Below are 26,311 nucleotides of genomic sequence, written 5' to 3'. Positions count from 1 at the left end.
TAAAGCACCTAAAGACTTGCAACTTTTTGCATTGTGTTCAGGATGACCATCAGAAAAAAAATTACGATAAAAAATGGCTGGAAATACATAATTGCATTTGAAAGTTCATAAAATACATCCATTTATGAATCAATATATACATGTCAAAATCAATATAATTAAGGGCCAAATTTTGTTATTAGGGGGTTTTTGTGCTCGTTAAACACGAATACGTCATCAGAGCTGACCCCCGAAGTATCTGATGCCCAGGATTACTGCTAAGGTACATTATCTTCTAGAGATTCGAGGGTGTTTTAAAACTTTATTGTTTTCACCCAATTTTGAAAAAATGTGAAAACTTTGAATTATCCACGTCCGTCTGTCCGTCTGTCTGTCTGTCTGTCTGTGATCACAACTTCTCCGATGAGGTGTCAAATGAAAGCTTATAATCCAATGATGGTACTAAAGGTGAGAAATTTGACCTAGGCTGTCTGCCCGTCTGTCTGTCCGACCGCAAATATAACTCCTATTTAAATTATTTTAATTATTGTTGACACTATTTAAATTATTGTTGTTTTTATTCGTAACTGATTCGCAAAACTATTTCTAATCAACAATATCTTCTACAATTATCTTTTTCCTGTTTTGATTGACACCGATTCGTTTTGATTTTGTAATAGAACATCATAACGAATAATAATTATTGCAGCAAAAACACTGACAATTACTTTTTGTTCAATGTGTGTCACACACAACTTCACACAGCAGAAATAACTGTTTTTTTTTTATTATATTACTTACAAACGCCGACATATTAGTTTACCTACTAACACCTCAATACATGCATGCAAAAATTTCACCCAGAGGGAAATTATTAATGCAATTGACCCTCTATAGAATGTGATTATGAAGATGTTATCAAGTCTATGAGCTAGCCTTGAGGTGTATATCATTGTAAATTACGTTTGCTAGTTATATGTTTTTGATAGTATTTTAATAGAGATTGTGGTTGCATTATAAAAATTTTATATACATTTACGATTGAGAATTGTTTGCAAATTACCAATCAGAATGTTTAAACTATTTAATTGGCAAAAAAATTTTTAGAATCTTCTTCAATATACTTCTTCTTTTCAAGACCAGTAATCGATAATTTCCTTAATGATCATGGAGCTCGGAATCCAAGATCAAACAGGGCTGGACATTCAGATTTATACAACAGGGCCTCCCAGATCGTCATCAAGGACAATCCCTGTCAAACAAATAAGAATAACACTGTAGCTTTGAAAATTAGAACATGAAACGTAAGAAGTTTATACCAATCAGGCAAACTAAATAACGCTGTGTGGAAAATATGCAGATTGAAGAATCACAGACTGAGGGTTAGCGATTTACAATGGCCAAGATCAGGAAAATGTAACGTCAGAAATGGAACAATGGATAATTCCTGTAAAAACTCCAACCAGAGGCAGAAAGTTGGCATTATGCTTGATAAGAATTCTCAAAAAGCTGTTTCTCTGTAACTTTGTTCTCTACTCTAGTCGACTTCTAATGCGGTCTCTGAACTCTCATTTAAAACGTAAAATAAATATATGTATAATCCAAGTATGCACCCACTACAGGCAAGGATGAACACACCCTAAAGGCCTTCTATGAAAAAATTGGCAATGTTTTAAAGCTAACTAAAAGACATGATACACATATTATAATGGGCGATTTAAAGCTAAAGTTGGCCAAGGACAAGAAGGTTGATATTCTTCTTCTTTGAGTGCCTCTCCTATCGGAGATTGGATATCATTAGGGCGATTCTAATTTTATTTACTGCTGTTTTGAACAATTCGTTAGTGGTACAGCCAAACCACTCTCTTAAATTTCTCATCCAGGACATTCTTCTACGGCCTGGATTTCTTCGTCATTGGATTTTTCCATTATATATTTTGCATTATATTTTGTAGGAATGTGTACTTTTGTCCCCTCATCAGGTGGCCTAAGTATTCAAGTTTTCTCTTTTTTATATTCAGTAGAACTTCTGGGTCGTTATTTATTCTGCGTATTACTCCTTCATTTGTAATTTTATCCACCCAACTTATTCTTAGTATACGGCGGTAGCACCACATCTCAAAGCTTTCAAGCTTTTTAATATTCCTCTGTTTAAGAGTCCATGACTCAACACCGTAGAGCAAAGTACTGAATACCTAGCATTTTAACATTCTAGTTCGTAGATGAATACTAATATCACGATTACAAAATAATTTTTTCATTTTTATAAAAGTAGACCTGGCAATTTCAATACGTCTTTTTATCTCGTGATTTTGGTCACCTGTTTCGTTGATAAGGGTTCCCAAGTATTTGTATTCGTTTACTTTTTCAAGTTGGGTACCGTTTATTGTGATACTAGTGTCATTTATTAGATTCTTACTGAAGGTCATATATTTGGTTTTTTTGACGTTCATCCTTATGCCGTAGTTATAACATATCTCATTCATACTTTCAACTAGATGTTGTAGATCTTCCGCTGTTCTTGCCATTATCACAGTATCGTCAGCATATCGAATGTTATTGATAACTTCTCCATTGACTATTATCCTTTCGTTTGCATATGAGAGAGCTTCTTGGCATATTTGTTCGCTGTAGATATTAAACAAGAGCGGTGACAATATACAACCCTGTCGTACCCCTCTACGTATTTCTATTTCGTCCGATGTTTGGTCTTCTATTTTTATATTAGCTCGCTGATTCCAGTACAGATTTAATATTATTTGTACGTCTCTGGTGTCAATGTTCTTACTCTCCAGGACTTCTTTGAGTTTACTGTGACGTACTTTGTCAAAGGTCTTTTCAAAGTCTATAAAGCAGGCGTGTACCTCTTGATTAACATCTAGGCATCTCTGTGTTAGAACGTTCAAGGCAAAGAGAGCATCCCTTGTACCTAATCCTTTTCTGAATCCCATATGTGTATCGTTAATATCGATGTCTAGTTTTTGATAGATTGGGTTGTGATTCAAAGATTGATATAAGGCGGCTCAAAGAAAATAACATATATGCAGGAACAAAATTTAAAATAAAAGGGAATTCAAGGATAATCAAAAAAGATAATGAGAAAACTCTAACTATTGACCCAAAAAGGGGAAAATTTAATATGCCCTTATTTCAGTTGAAAAAAAAAACCATCACTAGGCTATTCTTAGCCCTTAAGACCCTAAAAGAAAAAAGCCAAACCTTAGATGACAGTAAATTTTTTTGAATTTATGTAGAAATAAAGAAAACATAAAGCAAAATACCTGAATAAATACAAAGCAATTCAGAGAAACATCAGAAAGAAAACTCAAGAGAAAAGAAAGGTAGACAACATTATTATTGAAACTCTTGGATATGAAATTAGTGACACACAATTTGGCTTTAGAAATGGTAGGGGTACAAGAGGTGCATGGACATCAATCACGACACGGACTTATGTTTTGTAGATTTTGAAAAGACATTTGACAAGGCTCAACATTAAAAACTTGTACTTATTCTCTCAGATAAGTTCTCTCAGATTTAATAGAAGATATATCTATCAATGGAGAAGTTTTGAATAACTTACGTTTTACAAACGATACAGTGACGGATAACCATCATGATTTATAGAAAGTCATGCAACACCTTCATGAATTCTGTCATGAAGATATTGAAATTGAGAGTGAGGATATTTATTAAAAAAATGTAGACCAAACCAATGCAATTATTACATGTATTGAAATAGCACGTGCATCAATCATTAAACTTTAAAAGTTTCTTTGTTATCGGGATATAAGGTAAGAACTACGCCGAGGATGGTTTGGTGTTACGTGCTCGCCAGTTTTCTTTATGGCTTGGAGGCGTGGACACTAATAATAGTGCATCTGAATAAGTTGGCTACATTTGAGTTTTGGTGTTACAGAAGAATCCTATGAATATTGTAACGAAAATGGGGAAAATTCCCAAAAACCTCTAAAACCCCAGTTTTCGGGTTTTAGAAGGTGGCGCAGCTTACGAAAAAAATCTGGAAAAAACTACAAACATAGTTTTTCATAAAACACAAAAAATAGACTGAAGCCATCTCCAAAAAAAAGTTATACGCTTTTTTCGAAAAAAGAAATGCATTTTGAGGTTATGTTCAAATTAGGGACACTCAAATATTGTACACTTAAATTAAGGAACTACAAAAAACTGTGCGAGTGATTTTTTTGAAATTTGTAAATTGATTGCACCTCAACTCAAAAAAATAAAAACGAAAAAGTGACGTTTTTGTCAATAAGGGGAGGGAACGGGCGGAGGACTAACGAATCTTATTTTTTAATCACATCAGAACGTAAAAAAAAACGAAAAAAAAAAATATTCCTGAGAGTGAGGGCATTTTGCATATCGTAACTTTTATGTTTTTAAAAATATGGTAACGTTTAGAAGGGTTTACCATTAATTTTCAAAGTAACAAAATATTGATAAATCACTTACCGTTATCACAGCAGCAATCAGATCTGCACCTGAAAATGAAAAAAGTCACGTTATTCCATGATTAATTTATGAAAAATACATCACTTTTAAGTAACTCAAGTGTATATATTGACATAATAAAAACAGCAGTTTTAACACCTGTCACCGCAACAAAAGAATAATCCTATTAAACATAATAACCTCGTAAACACAAACAGCTTTTTAATACACATTCGAAAAAATCGCCATTAATCTTATTTCCGAAGACACTTCATATATGCCTGCCTGCATCAATCACATCTCTCGAAGATGAATAACTCAGGTTAAAAATAGACCCAACTGGTTTGATCATTAATTTACAATCATTGAATAATATGCTCGTGAAAAGAATGTTAATAAGTTAGAGAAAAAACGGGGCTTCCTGATTCAACGAACCGATATACGTATTGGTGAGACAGAAGAAGAAGAAGAGATAAGTGGTGTTGTCGAACTGGTTCACGAGCTTTTCTGCTGGACAGTTTCCTAAAATTATCTCAAATTTATCGATTTTAATTGATTACTATTACTAATAGGCAAGGAAACGAAGTATTTAGAAATCGAAAAAGTATAATAAAGATCTCACAATAAAACACTGAAAAACGTTTGTTTTCTATACTTCCACAAAATTTATTACAACTATGTTATTACTACAGCTGTTTCGGCAAAGTGCCTTTCTCAAGTGATATATTTTACAATGTGTTTGCCTTTTTAAGTCTTTAACTGAAGAGGTTGAGGAGTGGGGTATTTGTCTAATGATATTTAGTTCTGTGTCGAAGTTATTTTTTGTCATAGGAATTTCTGTCAGTCTATGTATCATGCTATGGTAGGCTGCTAATTTGTGTTGTGTAGGATGGGATGATGAATTGTGTATAGTTGTGTCAGTATGGGTAGGTTTATGATATACGGAGAACTTATGTTTGTTGTGTAGTCTGGTAATCGTTACATCTAGAAAGTTTATGGAATTATTCTGTTCTGTTTCTATTGTGAACTCAATATTACTATGAAGTGAATTAATGTATGATAGAAATTGGTCAAGTTGTCTGTGAGTTCCTGTAAAGCAGACTGGTATGTCATCCACGTATCTCCACCAATATAAGAACTGTTTAAATACGGGGTGTTTAGAAATTGTTGTTTCAAGTTGGTTCATAAATATATCTGATAGTAATGGGCTTAGAGGATTACCCATAATAAGTCCTGCACTGTTGTTTGTGTAAATTTGATTATTGAATTCAAAATAGTCTTGATTTATGCAAATTTCAAGAAGGTGTAAAATTTCAGATGCAATGGTCGGATTTGTACTATTATGTTCTAAAAGGTTTTTAACTAAAACAAAATTTTCTGTAGGAGGAACACTAGGAAAAAGATTTTTTACGTCAAATGAAATTAGTCTGATTATTCAATCAAATCAAATGATTATTATGTTGAGGCAAGTTGTGTTTGAATCCTTTCTCTAAAAGTTCAAAAAAATTTAGAATATTTAGGTGTAGAATGTGAAGTAGCGTTAAATAAAACTGCCAAGAACATAGAAAAAAGCATCATTGCAAAATCTATTACCGATGTAGGTAGTGAAACTAATAATTCGTGTTACAAAGAAAACCAAATAGCCGTTTCAATTAAAAATAAATCAGTAAAACATGACATAATATTTACAAAAGCAGACAAAGGTAACACTACTATTGCTATCGATAAAAGTGACTATAATAACAAAAAAATAGAATTTTTAAATAACCAAAATAGTATAACACTAAACAAACACCCCACAGAAAAATACCGAAAACAAATTAAACTAGCCATTGAAAATTCAAAATCAATACTAAATCCAACAGAACAGAAATACCTTAATATTATGAACCCACAACCCCCTCAATTATACTCTTTTATTAAACTACACAAACCTGACCACCCAATAAGACCTGTAGTTTCTTTTTATACAGCTCCGTCATATAAACTTTCAAAAAAACTGTCAGATATTATTACAGAATACACTAAATTTTCACCTAAATTCACCGTAAAAAATACACTAGAACTAGTTAATAAAATAAAACATTTTCAATTGCCCAACAACTCCAGACTAATTTCATTTGACGTAAAAAATATTTTTCCTAGTGTTCCTCCTACAGAAACTTTTGTTGTAGTTAAAAACATTTTAGAACATAATAGTACAAATCCGATCATTGCATCTGAAATTTTACACCTTCTTGAAATTTGCATAAATCAAGACTATTTTGAATTCAATAATCAAATTTACACAAACAACAGTGCAGGACTTATTATTGGTAATCCTCTAAGCCCATTACTATCAGATATATTTATGAACCAACTTGAAACAACAATTTCTAAATACCCCGTATTTAAACAGTTCTTATATTGGTGGAGATACGTGGATGGCATACTAGTCTGCTTTACAGGAACTAACAGACCACTTGACCAATTTCTATCATACATTAATTCACTTCATAGTAATATTGAGTTCACAATAGAAACAGAACAGAATAATTCCATAAACTTTCTAGATGTAACGATTACCAGACTACACAACAAACATAAGTTCTCCGTATATCATAAACCTACCCATACTTACACAACTATACACAATTCATCATCCCATCCTACACAACACAAATTAGCAGCCTACCATAGCATGATACATAGACTGACAGAAATTCCTATGACAAAAAATAACTTCGACACAGAACTAAATATCATTAGACAAATAGCAGTAAACAATGGCTATAACGAACAAACAGTTAACAACATTTTAAACCAAAAACTCCATAAGAAAGCCTTGAAATTAGTGTATCCACCACCACAGAAAGAACCCAGTACCTTCTGCTCTCTCACATATACTGGCAAAATAACAACAAAAATAGCCAGATACATAAAAAAGAATTCGATCAGTGCGTCCTCCCAGTCTTGACGTACGGATCAGAAACACTTACCTTAACTAAAGCCTCGGCTACTAAACTAAGAGTCACGCAGAGAAGAATGGAGCGGTCAATGTTAGGAATAACTCTGCGAGACAAAATCAGAAACGAAGAAATCAGGAGAAGAACAAAGGTGACTGACGTCATCGAGAGGATAGCCAGGTTGAAGTGGAGATGGGCAGGACACGTAGCCAGAATGACAGATGGGCGATGGACGAAGAGGTTATTGGAATGGAGGCCAAGAGAAGACAAGAGAAGCGTCGGTCGACCGCCTACAAGATGGACTGACGACTTAAGAAAGGTAAATAAAAACTGGATGAGGGCGGCGCAGGATAGATGGGGTTGGAAACGAGGGGAGGAGGCCTATGTTCAGCAGTGGACTTTTGAGGCTGGATGATGATGATAAAAAAGAAAGGAAGAACACCAGCTTTCAGAACTAAAAACAACTTAAGCAAACATATTAAAAACAATAAAAGCCGAAAGAGAAAGCAACTACAGAGTGGTGTGTACAAACTAACTTGTGGTGACTGTCCGAAAACTTACATCGGTCAAACTGGCAGAACTTTTAACAAACGGATAGCAGAACACAAAAGGGCTTTCAACAATAGAAAAACAGACACTTCTACATACGCACTTCACCTTCTAGATCATAATCATTCTTTCAATGAAAAGTTTCAAATTCTACATATTCAAAATAAAGGCCTAAAGCTATCACTTTTAGAATCAATGGAAATTAATAAATTGAAAAATACAGATATAATTCTGAATGACCAACTCGAGACAAACAGCTCCCCACTCCTCAACCTCTTCAGTTAAAGACTTAAAAAGGCAAACACATTGTAAAATATATCACTTGAGAAAGGCACTTTGCCGAAACAGCTGTAGCAATAAAATAGTTGTAATAAATTTTGTGGAAGTATAGAAAACAAACGTTTTTCAGTGTTTTATTGTGAGATAAAATGAACTTCCATCAAGTAACGGTCGAATCCATCAATTATATAATAAAGATTGCTGAAGGGCTTAATTTTGAATATAAAGAATTTGAAACTGTTCATTAAAAAATGATTATGATCTAGCTGTTGAAGTGCGCACGTAAAATCTATTTTTCTATTATTGAAGACACTTTTGTGTTCTGCTATACGTTAGTCAAAGCTTCTGCAAGTTTGACCGATGTAAGGTTTTGGACAGTCACCACACCATACATGCCAATCTGTATATACCACTCTAGTTGCTTTTTCATTGGCTTTTATTGCTAAGTATGCTTATTAAAAAACAATTACTAGGGATAATATTAGCAAATAAGAGACTAGGCATAATATTAGCAAAAAGCATAAAAATTGTAAAAGTAAAGACAATTAGTTCAGAATAATTACGATGGGACTACAATTAAGATAAAAAAATTATTTTGTACATAAAGTGTTCTTCAGATAAAACTATGCACCTTAAATAACTTTTGAACCACTGCTTTTTAAGAAAAAAACGCAAAAACACGTCAAATAATATTTGAAGAGGGAGACATTATGCCATATTTAAGCTTGCCGGGAGAGGCACCCTCTCATCCCCCCTATCATCCCTTAATTTTTTTAAAATTACTTCCACCTTTTTGTATTTTATATTTGGATTCTACTCTTTGTACTGATTTCAAAAATGTATAGCACATGATGCTTAAAGTGATTAGTTTATAAAAAAAAATAAATACAAAAGCAAGAAAACTGGATTGAAAAAGCAAGAAAACTGGATTTTATTACCTACAAACATTTAGAATGAAAATTTCACTACAAAAATTTTAACAATAATTATTCAAAATGACTTTTGAAATATTGAATAATAATTATTGTTCGCAAAATTTTGAATAATTTTTGATAAAATTTTTGGTAGTGAAATGTTCATTCTAAATGTTTGTATGTAATAAAATTGTTAAAAAAATAATTTTTTGAATACACTTTTCTTGCTTTTGTATTTATTTTTCTCATAAACTAATCACTTTAAGCATAATGTGTTATACATTTTTGAAATTAGTACAAAGATTAGAATCCAAATATAAAATACAAAAAGGTGGAAGTAATTAAAAAAAATTAAGGGATGATACGATGGATGAGAGGGTACCTCCCCCGGCAAGCTTAAATATGGCATAATGTCTCCCCCTTCAAGTATTATTTGACGTGTTTTAGCGTTTTATCTAAAAATCAGTGGTTCAAAAGTTATTTAAGGTAGATAGTTTTATCTGAGGAGCACTGTATATATAAAATAATTTTTTTTTCTTAATTATGGTCCCATCGTAATTATTCTTAATTAATTGTCTTTACTTTTACAATTTTTCCTTTTATGCTTTTTGCTAATATTATCCCTAGTCCTTATTTCGCCCTATTTTCCCATTTTACTCCTGAATAATATAAAATAGCCATATTCGTTATTTGCTAGCTTCCTTTTCCCTTCTTCAATATGTCCTTCATCAATTCCCTTCGTCAATCCAGTTCAATCTCTTTTCCTGTCAGCGATATTATATTCCATGTTCCTATTCCCATTTCTTTTTCTATTATTTCATTGCATGCATTTTTATTAGTGATATATGAAGACAAAGATGATAATTTCAAATTAATAAACGTTAAAAATTCTTAAAAATCGTCATAAATTTCAGCGTGCTCAAAATAATTGGAACTTTTATATATGTTCGAACGACTATACTAAAGCATTGTACGTACCATTAGCTTTCTTTAGTACATATTTGCTAAACGTCCATTACCTGTTGGATATAATAATTATCCGCCCATTACATAAAATTCATTAGGCAGGCAACTACACCGGTAAGAAGAAGTTTAAAAGATCAGTAAAAAATCAGCAGTCTACCCTGAATGATGTACGCTTGATTATAATGAGTCATGTAGCTTTAACAGTATATTATGAGTGCAGATCACCACTTAAGATCGCATTTTCGAACGCTTTAAAAACATTACTCCTTGGCCTTGGTGCGTGTTCAACTATCATAGAAAACACTTAGATAATGGCTATCTCGGTGATAGATAGCTGACCACACACGCTTAACACTCGAGCAGCTGTAAGAATACCCATTAATGCTACTATCAGGCCTATAAAGATCTATTTTAGACCTGCCAATTTTTTGTTTCGCGTGGACGGACTAAGATAGACTGGTGAAGGTGAAAGGAAACAATAATTATTGCTCCAGACGAATTATTATTCGTCTTGAGCTTGAATCTAAAATTATTATGACACAATAAATGCAGGGTTATAAGCGTGTTCTTAGGCTACTGACTAATGAAAATTACATTTTATAATTTTTAATGACATTTCCATTTTCACTCCGGAAATGCAATGGAACAATAGAAAAAATATAAACGTACGCATATCTCGGCATCGTTGTGACGCATCTGTGACTGATGATGTCAAATAGCCGCGAAAATCACAAATTAATAGAGAAAATAGTCTACAAGGTTATACTACACAATTAATAAAACAATACTAAGACACAAAGATGTAAAAATATAAATTGTAATAAATAAATAAAACGAATACGCATGGAAAGTGGTTAAAATACAACCACTTTCAATATAGAGCATTAAGGTGATACAGTAGCGATCAACAGGTAACCAAAACGCGTTCCAAGATTGCGGCTATAATTTTGAATATTTTTTCGAGATATTTGGCACACGTATTCGTAATATAATAAAGAATGGCGGTACAGAGCCCAATTTGAAAAATATATTAATATGTGGAAATTACTCTGTAATTAAATACAATATTACAAAAACGAGCCTGTACCGCCATTAAGAAGAACAAAAAAATACACTTTCTTCAAATAAACTTTTTTATCCGATGCCTAGATTTTGTGTCATTTTGGAACTACTAATGAAATAAAAAATTTTAGTCGTTCCAAAATGACACAAAATCTAGGCATCGGATAAAAAATTTATTTGAAGAATGTGTATTTTTTTTGTTCTTCCTAATGGCGGTACAGGCTCGTTTTTTTAATATTGTATTTAATTACAGAGTAATTTCCACATATTAATATATTTTTCAAGTTTGGCTCTGTACCGCCATTCTTTATTATATTACGAATACGTGTGCCAAATATCTCGAAAAATATTCAAAATTACAGCCGCAATCTTGGAACGCGTTTTCGCTACCTGTTGATCGCTACTGTTTCCTCTTAATATAAATAATACCAACTCCTCTATAACAACTATACAACTGTTGCATAAAAAGCAGCATTGAATCTGATTAGCACAGAGTACAGTACAGTACCAATGAAACAATAAAACACTTGGTAAGCTACTTTCCATTTAAAATTTATGATATATACTCAGCTCAAGAAACACCTGTTGCTCTTATGATGTGACGACGCATTTGATTTCGGTTAACAAGATTTTTTATCAATTAAACCAGACAATGAGAATGATATCAGGTACAATTCGACCAACACCAAACTATCCTGAACCACTCTGAGTCCTAAGTCACATCCCACCGCCGATACTACGAAGAAGTCATTCTGTTCTCAAAGCATATACAAAATTCAACGCTAACCATGAACTACCCATACACCATGACATAATTGATATCAGGAACATTTCAGCTTAGCCAACTCCTGGAGAACACTATGGAACAGCAGGAATTGCAGCAAATAACTTTTATCTATCAGAAAACCAGATAATCACCATCAAATATCGAAAGTTACAATACTTTGGACACCTAATTCGAAATGAATCTAGATATGAACTCCTATAAGCCGTCCTGGAAGCAATAATATTTCGAAAACGAGGCCAAGGAAGATGAAGAGCATCCTGGTTAAAGAACCTTAGACACTGAATTTCCGGGTTGCTGCAAATAAGATTTAGATTGCCATGATGATCACCACCATTCGTCACGGATATGCACATCAAGAAGAAGATCAAAAACCGCCAGGCTTTGAACTGCCCCGCAATATATGGACAACGCTGAACATAATAAGAACAAGCAGCGGTAGATTTGCTGATAGCTTACATAGATAGATAAAAGTCCTTACTCCTGAGTGTGACTGTATTGCTCAAAGACAGATTGTCCGCCACTTTGTTGAAGAATGCTTCCTTCACGTTGACTGGAGTTGACGAGTTTCTGAATACGACCGAATATGTTTTAGATTATATCCATACATTAGGGGCCGGTTGTTCGAACGCTAATCAACAATGATCACTATCAAATATTTAATTACTGTCACAACTTTCAATGTCAAATTTGGTTGGGTTGCTGAAAACATAATTGATTATAATTATGAGATTAGTTAATCAATTAACATAACAATTATTAACATAATTGATTAACTAATTTCATAATTGTAATCAATAATTATGTTTTCAGCAACCCAATAAAAGTTGAAATTGACAGTTGTGACAGTAATTAAATATTTGATAATGATCATTTTTGATTAGCGTTCGAACAACCGGCCCCTAGATGTTTGTTTGCAATACTCCATTTAACGTTTTTTATTGTATAAAAAATTACGTGCTCTTATTGTATAGCATGCGCTAAAAAAATAAGTAGACTCCAAATCAATACATGGCTAAATAGGAAGAACAGGCATGGAAAGTAATGAAATAACAATAACTTTTAATACAGAGCATTAATGTAAATAAATCTCGAGTTTATAATAGAATAAAACAAGTGTTGCATAAAAAGAAGCATTGAATCTGATTACCACAGAGTACAGTACCAATTAAACAATAAAACACTTGGTAAGCTACTTGACTATCCTTTTAGAGTTTATGATATATACCGAGCTCAAGAAAAACCTGTTGCTCTTATGACGTGTCGACGCGTTTGAATTAGGTTAACGGTTGGTACTATTTTTTACCCATTTTGTGGCACCTAGTGCGCAATCTTTTATGGCATCGACTCTTTATCTTTGACGGCATCTAGAGCATACATGAATTTTGATTAGTTGTAGCAGGTGACTATGAATACCGGAGTGCTTTCGATGGTATCGGAGGACGCTGCTGGCCAAACAGCAGGAAGAATTGTTTGTTCTTGGGTGGGATGACATTCCTGTATATTAATTGTAATATCTTCATTGATGTATAGCTGTTAGTGGACGAGATCGTATCGGCTGTAGATGTTAAATATTTATCACAGTTGATGGAGCTACACACGGAAGACTATATTTGGTTTTCGCCTGTAGAGATGTTAATTTCTATCGTAGATTAACAATAGAAGAACATACATACTTGTAATTACAAAGATTTATTAATTAAATTTCCGGGTATCTGCTGCTAGCAAAAAATTGTAGCAATAATTCATTTTATGAATGGATTAGATTATTAGATATACTCATACATACATTTATACATTCATACTGAGACACACACAGACTCACACACAGGTGACGTAATAGTCATAGATGACGTTACAGAGCCACTGTGACCCATAATTTTAAACGGGAGCTTATGGGAAGTGTAAGTGATATCTCGTAAGTGAAAGATATTAAAGATACCTATTTAATTATGCTGATTTTATTTGGGTTTTATCTGATTTTAATGAATAAATTATAAATACTAAAATTATAGTTTCGAATTTAATTAATAAATATTCTAACGTCCTCCTCTACGTTACCTAGATGAGGAATATCGTTTTAGGTGGATTTGACGACGAGGTTCGACAGAATGGCCAGCTTTGTCATCGGACTTTGGTTGCATATTCTGTGTCTTTTGTTGTAATTAGTACATCCAGAAAAGGAAGAAAATTATTGTTTTCTTGTTTAATGGCGAATTTGTTAGATTCTTCTTTATTGTTGACGTGAGACCAAAGGGAGGGCACATCATCTACATATCTCCACCATACTCTGAGTGATTTGCCATGTTTGTTGACAATGTTTTGTTCAAAATCCTCCATGCATCCATACATCTAGCCGCCTACTTTAATACTAAGGCGCCAGTGGTGCTACATATAAAGAAAAATTCCTAGCAATTCCACAACGTCACGAAATGCCAATTCTCAATTATATCTTAGTTATAAGTTTATGCATTTGTTTTACTTGGTGTTCTAGGCACTACAGTTTGGAGATAAGATTTTTAATTTCCAAAGAGTTGTTTTTAATTTGTGTCCGTATCGCTTTCTTCACCTCTTTCAGATTCAGCAGTTTCATCTGCAAATGAATAAGTTAAACTTGTGGTATTATGATCATACTAGTATTATTAGAGCGAACTAGATTATAACTCAGAGATATAAATTTCAATATAATTATTGTAAAAGAATTAATAAAGTATTGTATTTACTATTTCTAAACATAACATAAATTGTTACCTGGCAACGATGGTGACCTTGTACAGCTGGTTCCTAAAAAAACTGATACGACTCTTAGTAAGATTTGATCATTTTGAGCAGTGTATTAAATACCGACCAATCAAAATTTGATTGGTCTGACATTATATTATATTTATTATGACAGACAAAATAAAATAAACAAACAAAGAACAAATAGCTGATTACATGTTAATTCATAAATTGTAATAATTATTATAAGGTCTAAATTTTGATATTATTTTGAATTCCTGCATTTTATAAAGAGTATAATAAATGATAGTTTTTACATAAAATAGGGTTGTTGTTATTATTTTTAATATTATTAAGGAATAAAACAAACGACTTAACTCAACAATATATCAAAGTAAGAATTGTTTTAAAGCTTATGTTCTGCTTACAGTGCTTACGTTAAAATGGTCCGCTATGGCAGATAGTGACCAAACATTTTCTGATTTCGTTACAATTCTTGCTTTTAGTTCTTTGCTAGCATGTGTAGCTATTTTTTGAGGTTGAATAGAATAAGTTATCTGACAAATTTTAAGATTTGGCAGTGACAGTGACAGTATGTAAATAACAAATTTTATCCTTCAAAATACACTGCTCAATTTTCTACAAAATACGCTTTAAGAGTCGTATCAGTTTTTTTAGGAACCAGCTGTACATTCAGCAAATTATTCAAAGTGTCACGACCTGGCATTGAATTAAAAATATTTAAGCTGGCGAGAAGAAAATAAAAGGGATAATATTATAGTATTTATTCGAAGGCAAGGGCTGACGTATGCCCATTTGGTTTATTCCACGATATTCGTTATCTCCTATACAAGTAGTGAACTAAATTATGTAAGTCAATCTACTTTATATTTATTCCTGGAAACCCGATAATCGAACGAGACCTAATTAAATTAATATAAAGCTAGACGATATACGTCCAGAGCCTGGTAATGTTTTTATATTCCCAGAAGATAGGAAAAATTATCTTAAATTAATTTTACCTTTGTTAGTTCTTTAATTTGTCTAGCAACGTTATTTACAAAAAAGGTTTTTAAACTGTTAGCTGATTTTTTAATTAGTATTGTTCGTCTGATGGATGTACTTGTACATGAAACAATATGACTTTAAAATACACTCACTGGCACAAAATTCCGCCACCCAAAATTTTGTATTAAGTTTGACAATTTATAAATTTATTATTTGGACTCCGACTTTCAAGATTCTTGCACCAGTTTGTAGGTACAGCTGGTTCCTAAAAAAACTGATACGACTCTTAGTAAGATTTGATCATTTTGAGCAGTGTATGATTGGTCTGACATTATATTATATTTATTATGACAGACAAATAATAAAATAAACAAACAAATAGCCTTTTTTGAGGTTGAAGTTATCTGACAAATTTTAAGATTTGGCAGTGACAGTAACAGTATGTAAATAATAAGTATTTATCCTTCAAAATATAATAAATTAAATATAATTAAAGTCATATTCATTATATCACACCTCATCAAAAGCTTTTTACAAGAACATAGTCAGCGATTTTGATATGGCTTAGAGCCAGACTTCATCAAGATCGCCTATAAATCGTGCTGGTAATTGCCTTGCAGCGAGACCAAAAACAAAAAGAAGAAGAAGAAAGTACACTGCTCAATTTTCTACAAAATACGCTTTAAGAGTCGTATCAGTTTCTTTTGGAACCAGCTGTACATATATTTATATTGTTTGTTATTATTCCTGTAACAAAAAAAATTGTTTACATGGCATTATACAGTGGTGAATGGAAGCGTTGTATTTTCTCCTAAATTTAAAAAATTCTGTGGAAAAATAGAAGTACTGATTTTGTTTCATAGCCCTGTCATATTATCCCGAAAGCATCACTAAAATTTTGTTTTTTGAATTATACGAATATCTCTTTTCTTGTAAGAACTGCACCATTTAATTGTAAATAAAAACACTGATTGACTCATAAACATAAATATGTTAAATAGAGATTGGATTGATAAGATTAGAATGGACCGCATGCAGCCCAGATCTCAATCCTATTGAATATTTATGAGATGAATTAAAAATAGCTATTCGCCGTCATCCTAGATCTCCAGAAAATTTGGTACAGTTATGGCCTTGGTAGAGGAATATCGGGCTATTCCCCAGGCAAGGATAACACATCTTTATTCGATGTCAGACAGATTGCGAGCAGTCGTTGCTGCAAGAGTTGGACATACCCGCTATTGAATTGTTTTATTTTGTTGTTAATTTTGTTTTGTTTTGTTAATTTTAGTGCGTTTGATATTTTTAATTAAATAAACCTTCAAAGCAGTGTTTTTATTTACAGCTCTTACAAGAAAACAGATATTCGAATGATTCAAAAAAAAATCTTTGTGATACCTCCAGGATAATATGAAAGAAGTATAAAACAAAATTAGCCCTTCAATTTTTCCACAGAATTTTTTAAAGTTAGGAGGAAATACAACGCTTCCATTCATCCCCGAATAATGCCATCTAAACAAAACATTTTTGTTACCGGAATCATAACAAAGGACACTAATACATGTACCTTCAAACTGATGCTAGAATCTTGAAAATCGGAGAACAAATAATAGAGTTATAGATTGTCAAACTTAATAAAAAAATTTTGTGGCGGAATTTTGTGCCGGTTAGTGTAGATATGGATTCACTTAAAACTTTGTAAACTTCTTAGTGGTCTTATTGTTCCAAGTGGATAACTAATAAACCTAATGTACTATAACGGCATAGTCAAGTAAATCTCCTAACTGCTAATTTAATTCTTCTTTGGCTAAAATACATCAAAAACTTAAAAAGATGAAATATTTTAACAGACTATGCTGGAGCTAACTGTCGCGGCAGTAAAATCAGTTATTTATCGAGAATTTTACAACACAGAACTAGTTAATCCCGAGCTACAACTAATGATAACATTGCTAGTACGTAACTACAACGAGTTGATACAAGAATGTGAAATTTCTTCTCTTCTAGCTGTATATAATGCTATACGTTATGTGATTAGTTTCTCAACTGTTTATAGTAGAGTACATGTATCAAAGAAAAAATCTTCGTTCAGAACCAAATACTTAATCCATCTTGTAAACAAACTTTTTATAAAGATTTAATCAAAGCTTATATCAAACGCTATAGAAAAGTGAATAAAAGATAATAACTTATAACCAATAAAATATGTCAATGCTTTCAAAAAGTGGCGATTGTTTAAAATCTATTCGCTCTTTTGAAGTAGGTGGTTAACTTCATGTAAGAGGCTTCCAATTCTTTGATATTTGTATTAAGGTCTGTCAACTTTACATCTTCTTCTTCTACCTCTTTATAAGCAATTCTGTTTGTTCATTGGCGGATTGATACCTCGATTGAAGGTTGTCACTCCATCTTTTGCGCGGTCGGCCGATACTTCTTCTGCCGATTGGTGATTTATCTCGTGCTATTTTGACCACACGTGTCTCCCCCATTCTGGTTATATGGTTGTTCCATTCTTTTTTCTATTTAGTGTCCATTCGTTTATACACTGTACGTTACATTGTCTTCTAATATCTTCGCTCCTCTTTCGATCTCTCAGTGTATTTCCTGTAATTCTTCTCAGTACTCTCATCTCTGCCGTTTCCAGTAGTCTTTGTGTTGTGGCTGTATCGGGTCTTGTTTCTGATGCATATGTCATTATTGGTCTTACACTGATTTTTTAAATTCTAGACTTCGTCTCAGTGTTAATATGTCGGTTTCGCCATATAGTGTTATTAAGGCACCCTGCCAATCTATTTGCTTTTTGTACTTGATTTCTCACTTCTTTGTCTAGGTCTCCGTAACTTGACAATGTAATTCCAAGGTATTTTACTTCCATTACTTGTTCAATAGTGATACCATCAATTTCTATTTTGTATCTGATCGGTTCTTTACTGATTACTATTGTTTTGGTTTTCTGCGATGAAATTGTCAGATTGAATTCTTTTGCTTTTATGTTAAATCTGTGGAATAATCTTCGCAGACTATCTTCACATTGGGCTATCAATATTGTGTCGTCTGCGTAGCACAGTATTTTTGCTTCTTAACTTTACATGTTCTATGAGCAATTTGATGGAAAAATGGTAAATCTCAGATTAATGTGGATATTAGAATGATCATATCGCTTAATTCCATAACAAAATGGTTTTAGGCAAAATCGTTTGGACGTACAATATTGTATTTAAATATTTTTCTGTCTGAAAGAGCATTTAACACTTTTAAATTCAATATTAGAAAAAACTTTATTTTTATTTTTTATGGAAGACTTTATATGGTTTATTATTTATGGAAGATCCAATCAGAGAATACACCAGGATATATTATATAACCCAAATTTTGTTGTTAAAGATGTTCAAAATTATAAGCGTTTCATAGTAACAATATATTATTAAAAAATCACTTTATCTCTTTTCCTCTTTTCTCGATTAAATATTAGTTTTTGTTGTACAGTAGGTCTCCTTTTCATGAGTATTTTTCAGTGCGTAACAAATGATAGGAAAAAGGGTAAGTCCGTGATAATACATATTTATGACATTTATTCTAACATGGCATTTTAGTTAAATCTGACAGTTGTCACATTTTATTTTCAATTTGGAATAAAAACAAATCAAATGTGTTTCTTGCATTTATAAAATTGTATTTCCTTTGATTTGTATAGTCTTATAAATTATAGAGATTATATTTGTAATATTATTATCTAATTAAAAAAAAATTATTATTTTTATTATGGCGCCATCTATCGACAACTAGAATAACTAGAATAAATGTTATGAATGTCACCGACGAAATGTAATCACCGACGTGCGTTTTTTTCTGAAACATACAATTTAATGCGTTAGAAAGAAATCGAAAAACTGTGACGCACTGAAAGATGATCATGAGAAAAGAATATATACGCTCTGAGCTTCGCTGGTGTCGCTCCTGGCGGATTACTAAATCAACTTTCACCGGTAATTTTTAAATTTATTATTTAATTGTTTTCGCTTAATATTTACAACGCTAAAAAGTAATTAAATTGTAATAGATTTTTTAAGATTTTGCTAATCATTTTGACGTTCTATTGATGAAATATTAATTTCTTACTTCGGATACTTTCACAATAATCGTGTAGATGGCGCTAAGATTATTATTAATTTAAAATTACATATTACGGAACATTAAAAAAACGTAAATTCAGTATTTAAAACGTAAGTTTATTTAAGGTAAAAATATATACCACAGCTTTGACAAACTAATATTTTTTATAATTAAAGTTTTTAATTTTAAAAAGAAAGACTAAGTTTTCACTCTAATGGCATATAACATATTCCACCAGAGTGAAAACAATGGGAACCTTCTCTGGTTACACCTCCGAGGCTTCTACAATTTGCAAGCCATACGGATGCTGAGACTAAGGAAGATGAGGGAATTCTACAATTTACAATTCACGTCACATCTGCTCAGCGCGGTAAAGTTCCAACGAGACTGGTTCCCTTCATACTCCACACAGAGTAAATGTAAATCAAAAATGAATAACCATTTTCAATTTCGTTGCAAAACGAAAATACAGCCGAACCATATTCCAGTCCAATCAGAGAGTGCTGCAAGCACCTCTACCGGTTTCGAAACTTATTAGTCTCTCATCAGGAGGCACATATGCTGCTCTCCCTGATCCAACCAAAACAAACCCCAGCGTGCAGTCCCGAATTGCAACGAACGAAATGGCATAGATGCCCTAGCGGCAACTGCTAGCAAAAGACTAAGTTTTCACTCTAATGGCATATAACATAACTTTACCGCGCTGAGCAGATGTGACGTGAATTGTAAATTGTAGAATTCCCTCATCTTCCTTAGTCTCAGCATCCGTATGGCTTGCAAATTGTAGAAGCCTCGGAGGTGTAACCAGAGAAGGTTCCCATTGTTCTCATTCTGGTGGGATATGTTATATGCCATTAGAGTGAAAACTTAGTCTTTTGCAAGCAGTTGCCGCTAGGGCATCTATGCCATTTCGTTCGTTGCAATTCGGGACTGCACGCTGGGGTTTGTTTTGGTTGGATCAGGGAGAGCAGCATATGTGCCTCCTGATGAGAGACTAATAAGTTTCGAAACCGGTAGAGGTGCTTGCAGCACTCTCTGATTGGACTGGAATATGGTTCGGCTGTATTTTCGTTTTGCAACGAAATTGAAAATGGTTATTCATTTTTTTTTAATTTTAATTTTAAATTAATCACTTTGACATTTATGTCAAATTTTCGGTAAACGTTTACAGACTTGCCACTACTTGCGCTCGCGAATTTATAAATATCTCCTCTACGTACGAGCTCACAGCGTATAAATTATTACAATAACTGAGTACATAGTTAGTGAGAAAATTATCATATTAATTTAACTAACTGAATTAATAATTAAGGTTATTATACAAATAAGAGTTATCCAAGAACATTCAAAAGTAAAGTTAACGATGACATTATCAAGTAATGTTTACATATATACTGTTTTGGATTACTTCGACAACGAATATTTTACTGTGCAAAATAAGAAGAACGAAAGTAAATTGCAAATTGCATTGTTGTTTATTGGAATAATTATTAGCGCCATTTACTTTCGTACTTCTTATGTTGCACAGTAAAATATTCGTTGTCGAAGTAATCCAAAACAGGCGTATGTTCGTGGAATGGCCCATACCATTATATACCAGTGAGAATTTCACTACACGTAATTTGCCGTATAAAGACAGAAAAAGTAGGGATAGCCGTAAAACATTTACGCCTACACTCTTAATGAAACCTTTTACGTAGATCAGAAAACTGAAGAAACTGGAACATCCGAAGGACCAGTCCTATGTTCACTGCTGCCAGAAAATCTCTAGTTTCTTCGTTTATAAAATTTCAGCAGTAGAATTGAACTAAATCACTTTTGGTTGTGCTCCCGTTCTTTTAGAAGTGTATTTAATAAAAATTTAGTGAGTTACAGAACAATCTCTGAAACTGTCAAGTTTGATAGATAATTAGCATCGGCCACTCTCATTAAAATTCTTCTAACCAACTAATCTAACGGTTTGGGAGCATTTTTCTTAGTGTACCAAAGTCGCTGCTATCACTAACTAGGTAAAATATGTCTGACACGATAAAGCAGGTATATCCTCTACTAAAATCAGTGTCAGCGATTCAGCAACGGTAGTTGTCGGCATTTGCTGGAGTTTTATCTTAAACCTTGTGATGATATGCGCGATATCAATCGAGTAGTGATGTTTTATTCTCGACAATGTAAATGTTGTCGTGGACATGAACGTACACACTGTTTTAAACACTAAAAATCAGGATTTTTATAAAAATCGATCGATGATCGAATACCTAAAACTTATGTTCAACACAGTAACATAACGTTCATAATCTGAATGAAATATGTAACCGATTATCAGCCTATATGAAAATAAACATCCTATGATTGATCAGATACACACAATTATCAAACAAAATCGAAAAATCATTAAAGTCACGGCATATTATCCTCCATGTAGTGTTTCCAGCACATAGCGTTTAGTTTAAGAAAAATATGCTTTTAGTGAACGTAAACGTAAACGTAAGGTGTCTGATACGATACTTTCTAGACAGTGTGAATTGTTCATATTTAAAACCATTAAAATCAATATTTTTATATACTGTTATGCTCTATTTTATCTCTTTTATTAGATTGATTAGCAAATTCTTAATTTAATTAATTACTCAATTAATTTAATTACTGCTTATGTAAAACAAGACCAAATTCAAATTAAATTTTCTAATAAACTTTGTTCTCAGGTCTAATTTTGTATTCGATGCTTTGATTTGTGGCTTCTGGTATCTCTAGTTGCTTACTCCTTTCAGGATAAAACAGGGAAATTAAACACATTCAATATCATATAAACGTAATCTATTATTTATTTGTCCAATATGCCGTATAAATAAGATTTAAAAATAAAATACTACAATTTAAATTTGTTGCAACAATTTTTTACGTAATAAATCAAGCTTTGATTCTGATGTCTCCTTGTTTTAACAAAAAAAATTATTTAAATAAATTATTATTTATTCATACTAATTTTAATAAATTTTACTTTTCTCCTTTTGAATTGATTACCTATAAGTTGGAATGACTAACTGAGTTATAGAACTGTTCAATACAAAAAAATTAAGTATATATGGTATGGATATAAACAAGCTCTCTCCGTTTCGATAATTGATTTGACTAACCTTTTTGTTTCTTCACTCCTTCTTTTCCCAGATTGCCTCATCCTTGATTCTCCCACACGTACTCTTTGGATGTTGCGAACAGGTCCCTCTCGTCCAAACTGCTTCAAAAACAAACAAAACCAGGACTCGCTCGAATTATCCTCAGTTTCTCCTTGCTCGATATCTTGTGCAAATAGATACCAATCAGCTACTCGTTCTATTCAGAACAAAGGAATCTTACTCGGACACAGGAAAATTTTACTTTTCAACCGGTCAACAATTTCGTTTCAACTTGATTCTGCTTGCAAAGGCCGATTTCACCACTTTACACTGACTTCTCACTTTTCAAAAACTGGACTGCTCTCTCCCGATATTCATCACACAGTGACCATTTTTTCTCTCTCAAATTTAGACTCCACATTCTCATCCCTTCCACCGATCTTTCTTTACCAATCAAAAATAACCTCTCTACCCAAAACATCCATACTTTCCTTTCCTAAGAAACCAAATTAATTTGTATACCAACTTTCCATCTTGTTAAAATTCTAAGAGACATCAAATTACTATCGTTGTTTCAAAAAAACTAAACGAAATGCCTTACATTCTAAACTTAATAAAATTTGTTTACCGTTTAAAATCTACGAATTATTTACAAAAATCCTATTGACGCACTTTCCAATATTTCCGAACCATTGTCTGTAAATCCTTTCAAAAAACCCATTAACGAAAATCACATTAACGATTTCACCTTCCCCGAACCACTGTTTACTAACTAAATTAGACTCTATTCAATTTTTGGTCATATACAGGGTGAAGAAAATCTATGATCTCGTGGTCTCTGATACAAATTTATTTTCTGAATTTTTCAAAAAAAAAAAAAAAACAATTGTACAACAATACTTATAGAAGAAAAGAAAGTATATTCTACAATATTTTAGACGTAGCTAAGGCCATGGAAATTATTCCATGACTATTATAGAAACTCAAAATCCTTACGCCTAAGTAACATCAGACATTTTGCAGTTATACATATCTGACCGATATTTTCGAATTAAGCAAGAAGACGTGTATACACAGAACTAAAATAAATCAAAGTAGGAGTCCCTCAAGGAAGCGTACCTTAACAAGAAAATTGATTTGCAGATGATACTGCTATCCTAGTGGTTGGTAATACCAGCAAATCAGCAGCAAAAATTGCAATTTTCAATAAATAAAATCCATAATTGGACTAAAGTTTTTATAAACTTTAGTCCAAATATGGATAGTCCAAACTTCATTTAGCATTGTGGTTTTTAACGTCCATGTCTCACAACTATACAATAATATAGATCACACATAATATTTTAGGACCTTCTTGCCAATATTCATCAACAGGCTTCTAGATTTCCATACTGGTAACCAGATCATAAAGCCTTGAGTGATTTTAAACACGGCTCAGGTGTTTGATAATAACAAAAAATGAATATTTCTTTTTGTTACCTCCCTTTCATTCTCTATGTATATTAAATATATAAATATATAAACCAATATACATAATATCACTTCGTAATTGTTTACAAAAATGTATATTTTCATTTGAAATACATACATATTTCACAAACATTCCAATCTTTTGTCACGAAAATTTCCAACTACCTATTTAAGAACATCAATAAATATGAAAACAATGGAATGTTTTACCGAACAGCTTTGGCGAACGGTTCTCCGATGGCTTTAGAAGAAAATTCTAATCGTTGACACAAAAATTACCATGGTACTTTATTTCGCAGGATACAACTAGGTTAGGTAAGACAGATATTTACGTCGCTCTCGATTATAAAGTTATGCCAGTGTAGTTTCAATTGTCACTGGGAAGGATATGGCGAATTAGGACGTATTTGTTCGCCATTTAGACCAGGTCAATTAGCTCAATTTTAATTAAAAAATGTCATTTTAAGTTTTGTGACGGAAAGTGGTAACATGCGGTATAATATACTGCGAGGCATAAGTTAGGAATATAAAAAATTATGCTCATCACAACTGTTTACGTTACGTGCCTTTCTGTTTTTAAAGTTTTGTTGAATATTATTTTAAAGCGTTTTTATATACCTGGCTTGGTTGTTTGCACGGTCTCCGCAAATTTTGTAATCCATTTTAAAAATAGTTCTAGGCTACCTAGGTACCTAAAATTTTCAGAGTAGCTCAGAACTAGCTAACAATGCAATATTTAACTGCTATTATACAGGGTGATTGATTAGTGGGGTAAAGCTCCGTAGATCCGTTATAGTAATGGATAGTGACAAAAGTCAATAACAAAAATTGTAGCCAACTTTGAACTTCACATTACAAAATTAGTTAGACTGTTACAGGGTGTTCGATAACATAGTGACATATCAAAGTTATGTTTTTTTAAATGGAACACCCTGTATTTTATTTTATATTCGAAATCTTCTTATCTTATCCATTAGAAAAATATAAAGGTTTAGTATGTTATACAGGGTATTTACAAAGTTATAACCAATTTTATATGAAAATCGTAACAAGTTCAACTCCCTGTATAAATAAAAATAAGCACAGCGGCAATGGTTTATTGATGCCATATTTTTTTATTTATTATTGTCAAAATTTTCATAAATTTATATTAATTATATAGATTAATATTAAATTATCTAATATAGATAATTTTTCAGAGCAAATTACTAATTACGGGTCTAAATATATCAAAATTTTACGCAAGCCATGACTGAATTGTCTAAAACTGACAATTTACGATTACTGATTAACAATCTGTAATCAAAGTTGGCTACAATTTTTGTTATTAACTTTTATTGCTACCTATGTATTGCTATAACGGATCTACGGAGCTTTACCCCACTAATCAATGGATATTGATTGGATAAATCGATTTTTTTTTATTTCTGAAAAATGTGACTAATGCAATGATAGTTTAAAGTACGTTAATAAATAGATATCTACAAATTGATGGTGCGTCAGTGGCATTAGACTGCAGATCGAGAGTTCCCTAGTTCGAACATGGCTGTTGCATATATTTTGAGCTAAATTTGACCTCGAGTCAAATTTAGATCAATGGTACCTCGAGCGTGAAACCTTGGATATTTTATACATCCATGTTGTGTAAAGTCACATCATTTTTATTTGTTCCCATGACGGATTAATTTTAAAGGGTTTTTACCCAAATATTTTTACTTTGGTGGTTAGCATGTTTGATTCAAGATAAAACTTTTGATGATCGGTCAACCGATTGAAAACTAGTTCTGTTTATTTTATGATGTGGCAAATGATGTGTTTTATGATTTTAACAAATATACCTTTTAGAAAGGATTTCATGGTTTTTTTTTTGATATTTTATTCTTTGGAAACATGTTGTGTCCTGTATATAACAAAACTGTGTTATTATAAAAAGTACTTTTTGAAGTTATACTTCTT

At 32.3% G+C, this 26,311-nt stretch overlaps 1 protein-coding gene across 1 annotated transcript in view; it reads right to left on the bottom strand.

Annotated features, from left to right (window-relative positions):
* LOC114329670 (uncharacterized) overlaps positions 1-26,311 on the bottom strand; it is a 634,276-nt gene that overhangs the window by 435,060 nt on the left and 172,905 nt on the right. The window contains exon 3 of the mRNA XM_028278866.2: positions 4,453-4,481. The gene's annotated coding sequence lies outside the window, so the exon portion shown is untranslated. The remainder of the gene's footprint in view (positions 1-4,452; positions 4,482-26,311) is intronic.

Source organism: Diabrotica virgifera, chromosome 5 (genome assembly GCF_917563875.1).
Source record: "Diabrotica virgifera virgifera chromosome 5, PGI_DIABVI_V3a".
Lineage (NCBI taxonomy): Eukaryota > Metazoa > Arthropoda > Insecta > Coleoptera > Chrysomelidae > Diabrotica > Diabrotica virgifera.
The sequence above is the reverse complement of the archived record's forward strand: the minus strand, read 5'-3'. Positions and strand labels throughout refer to the sequence as shown.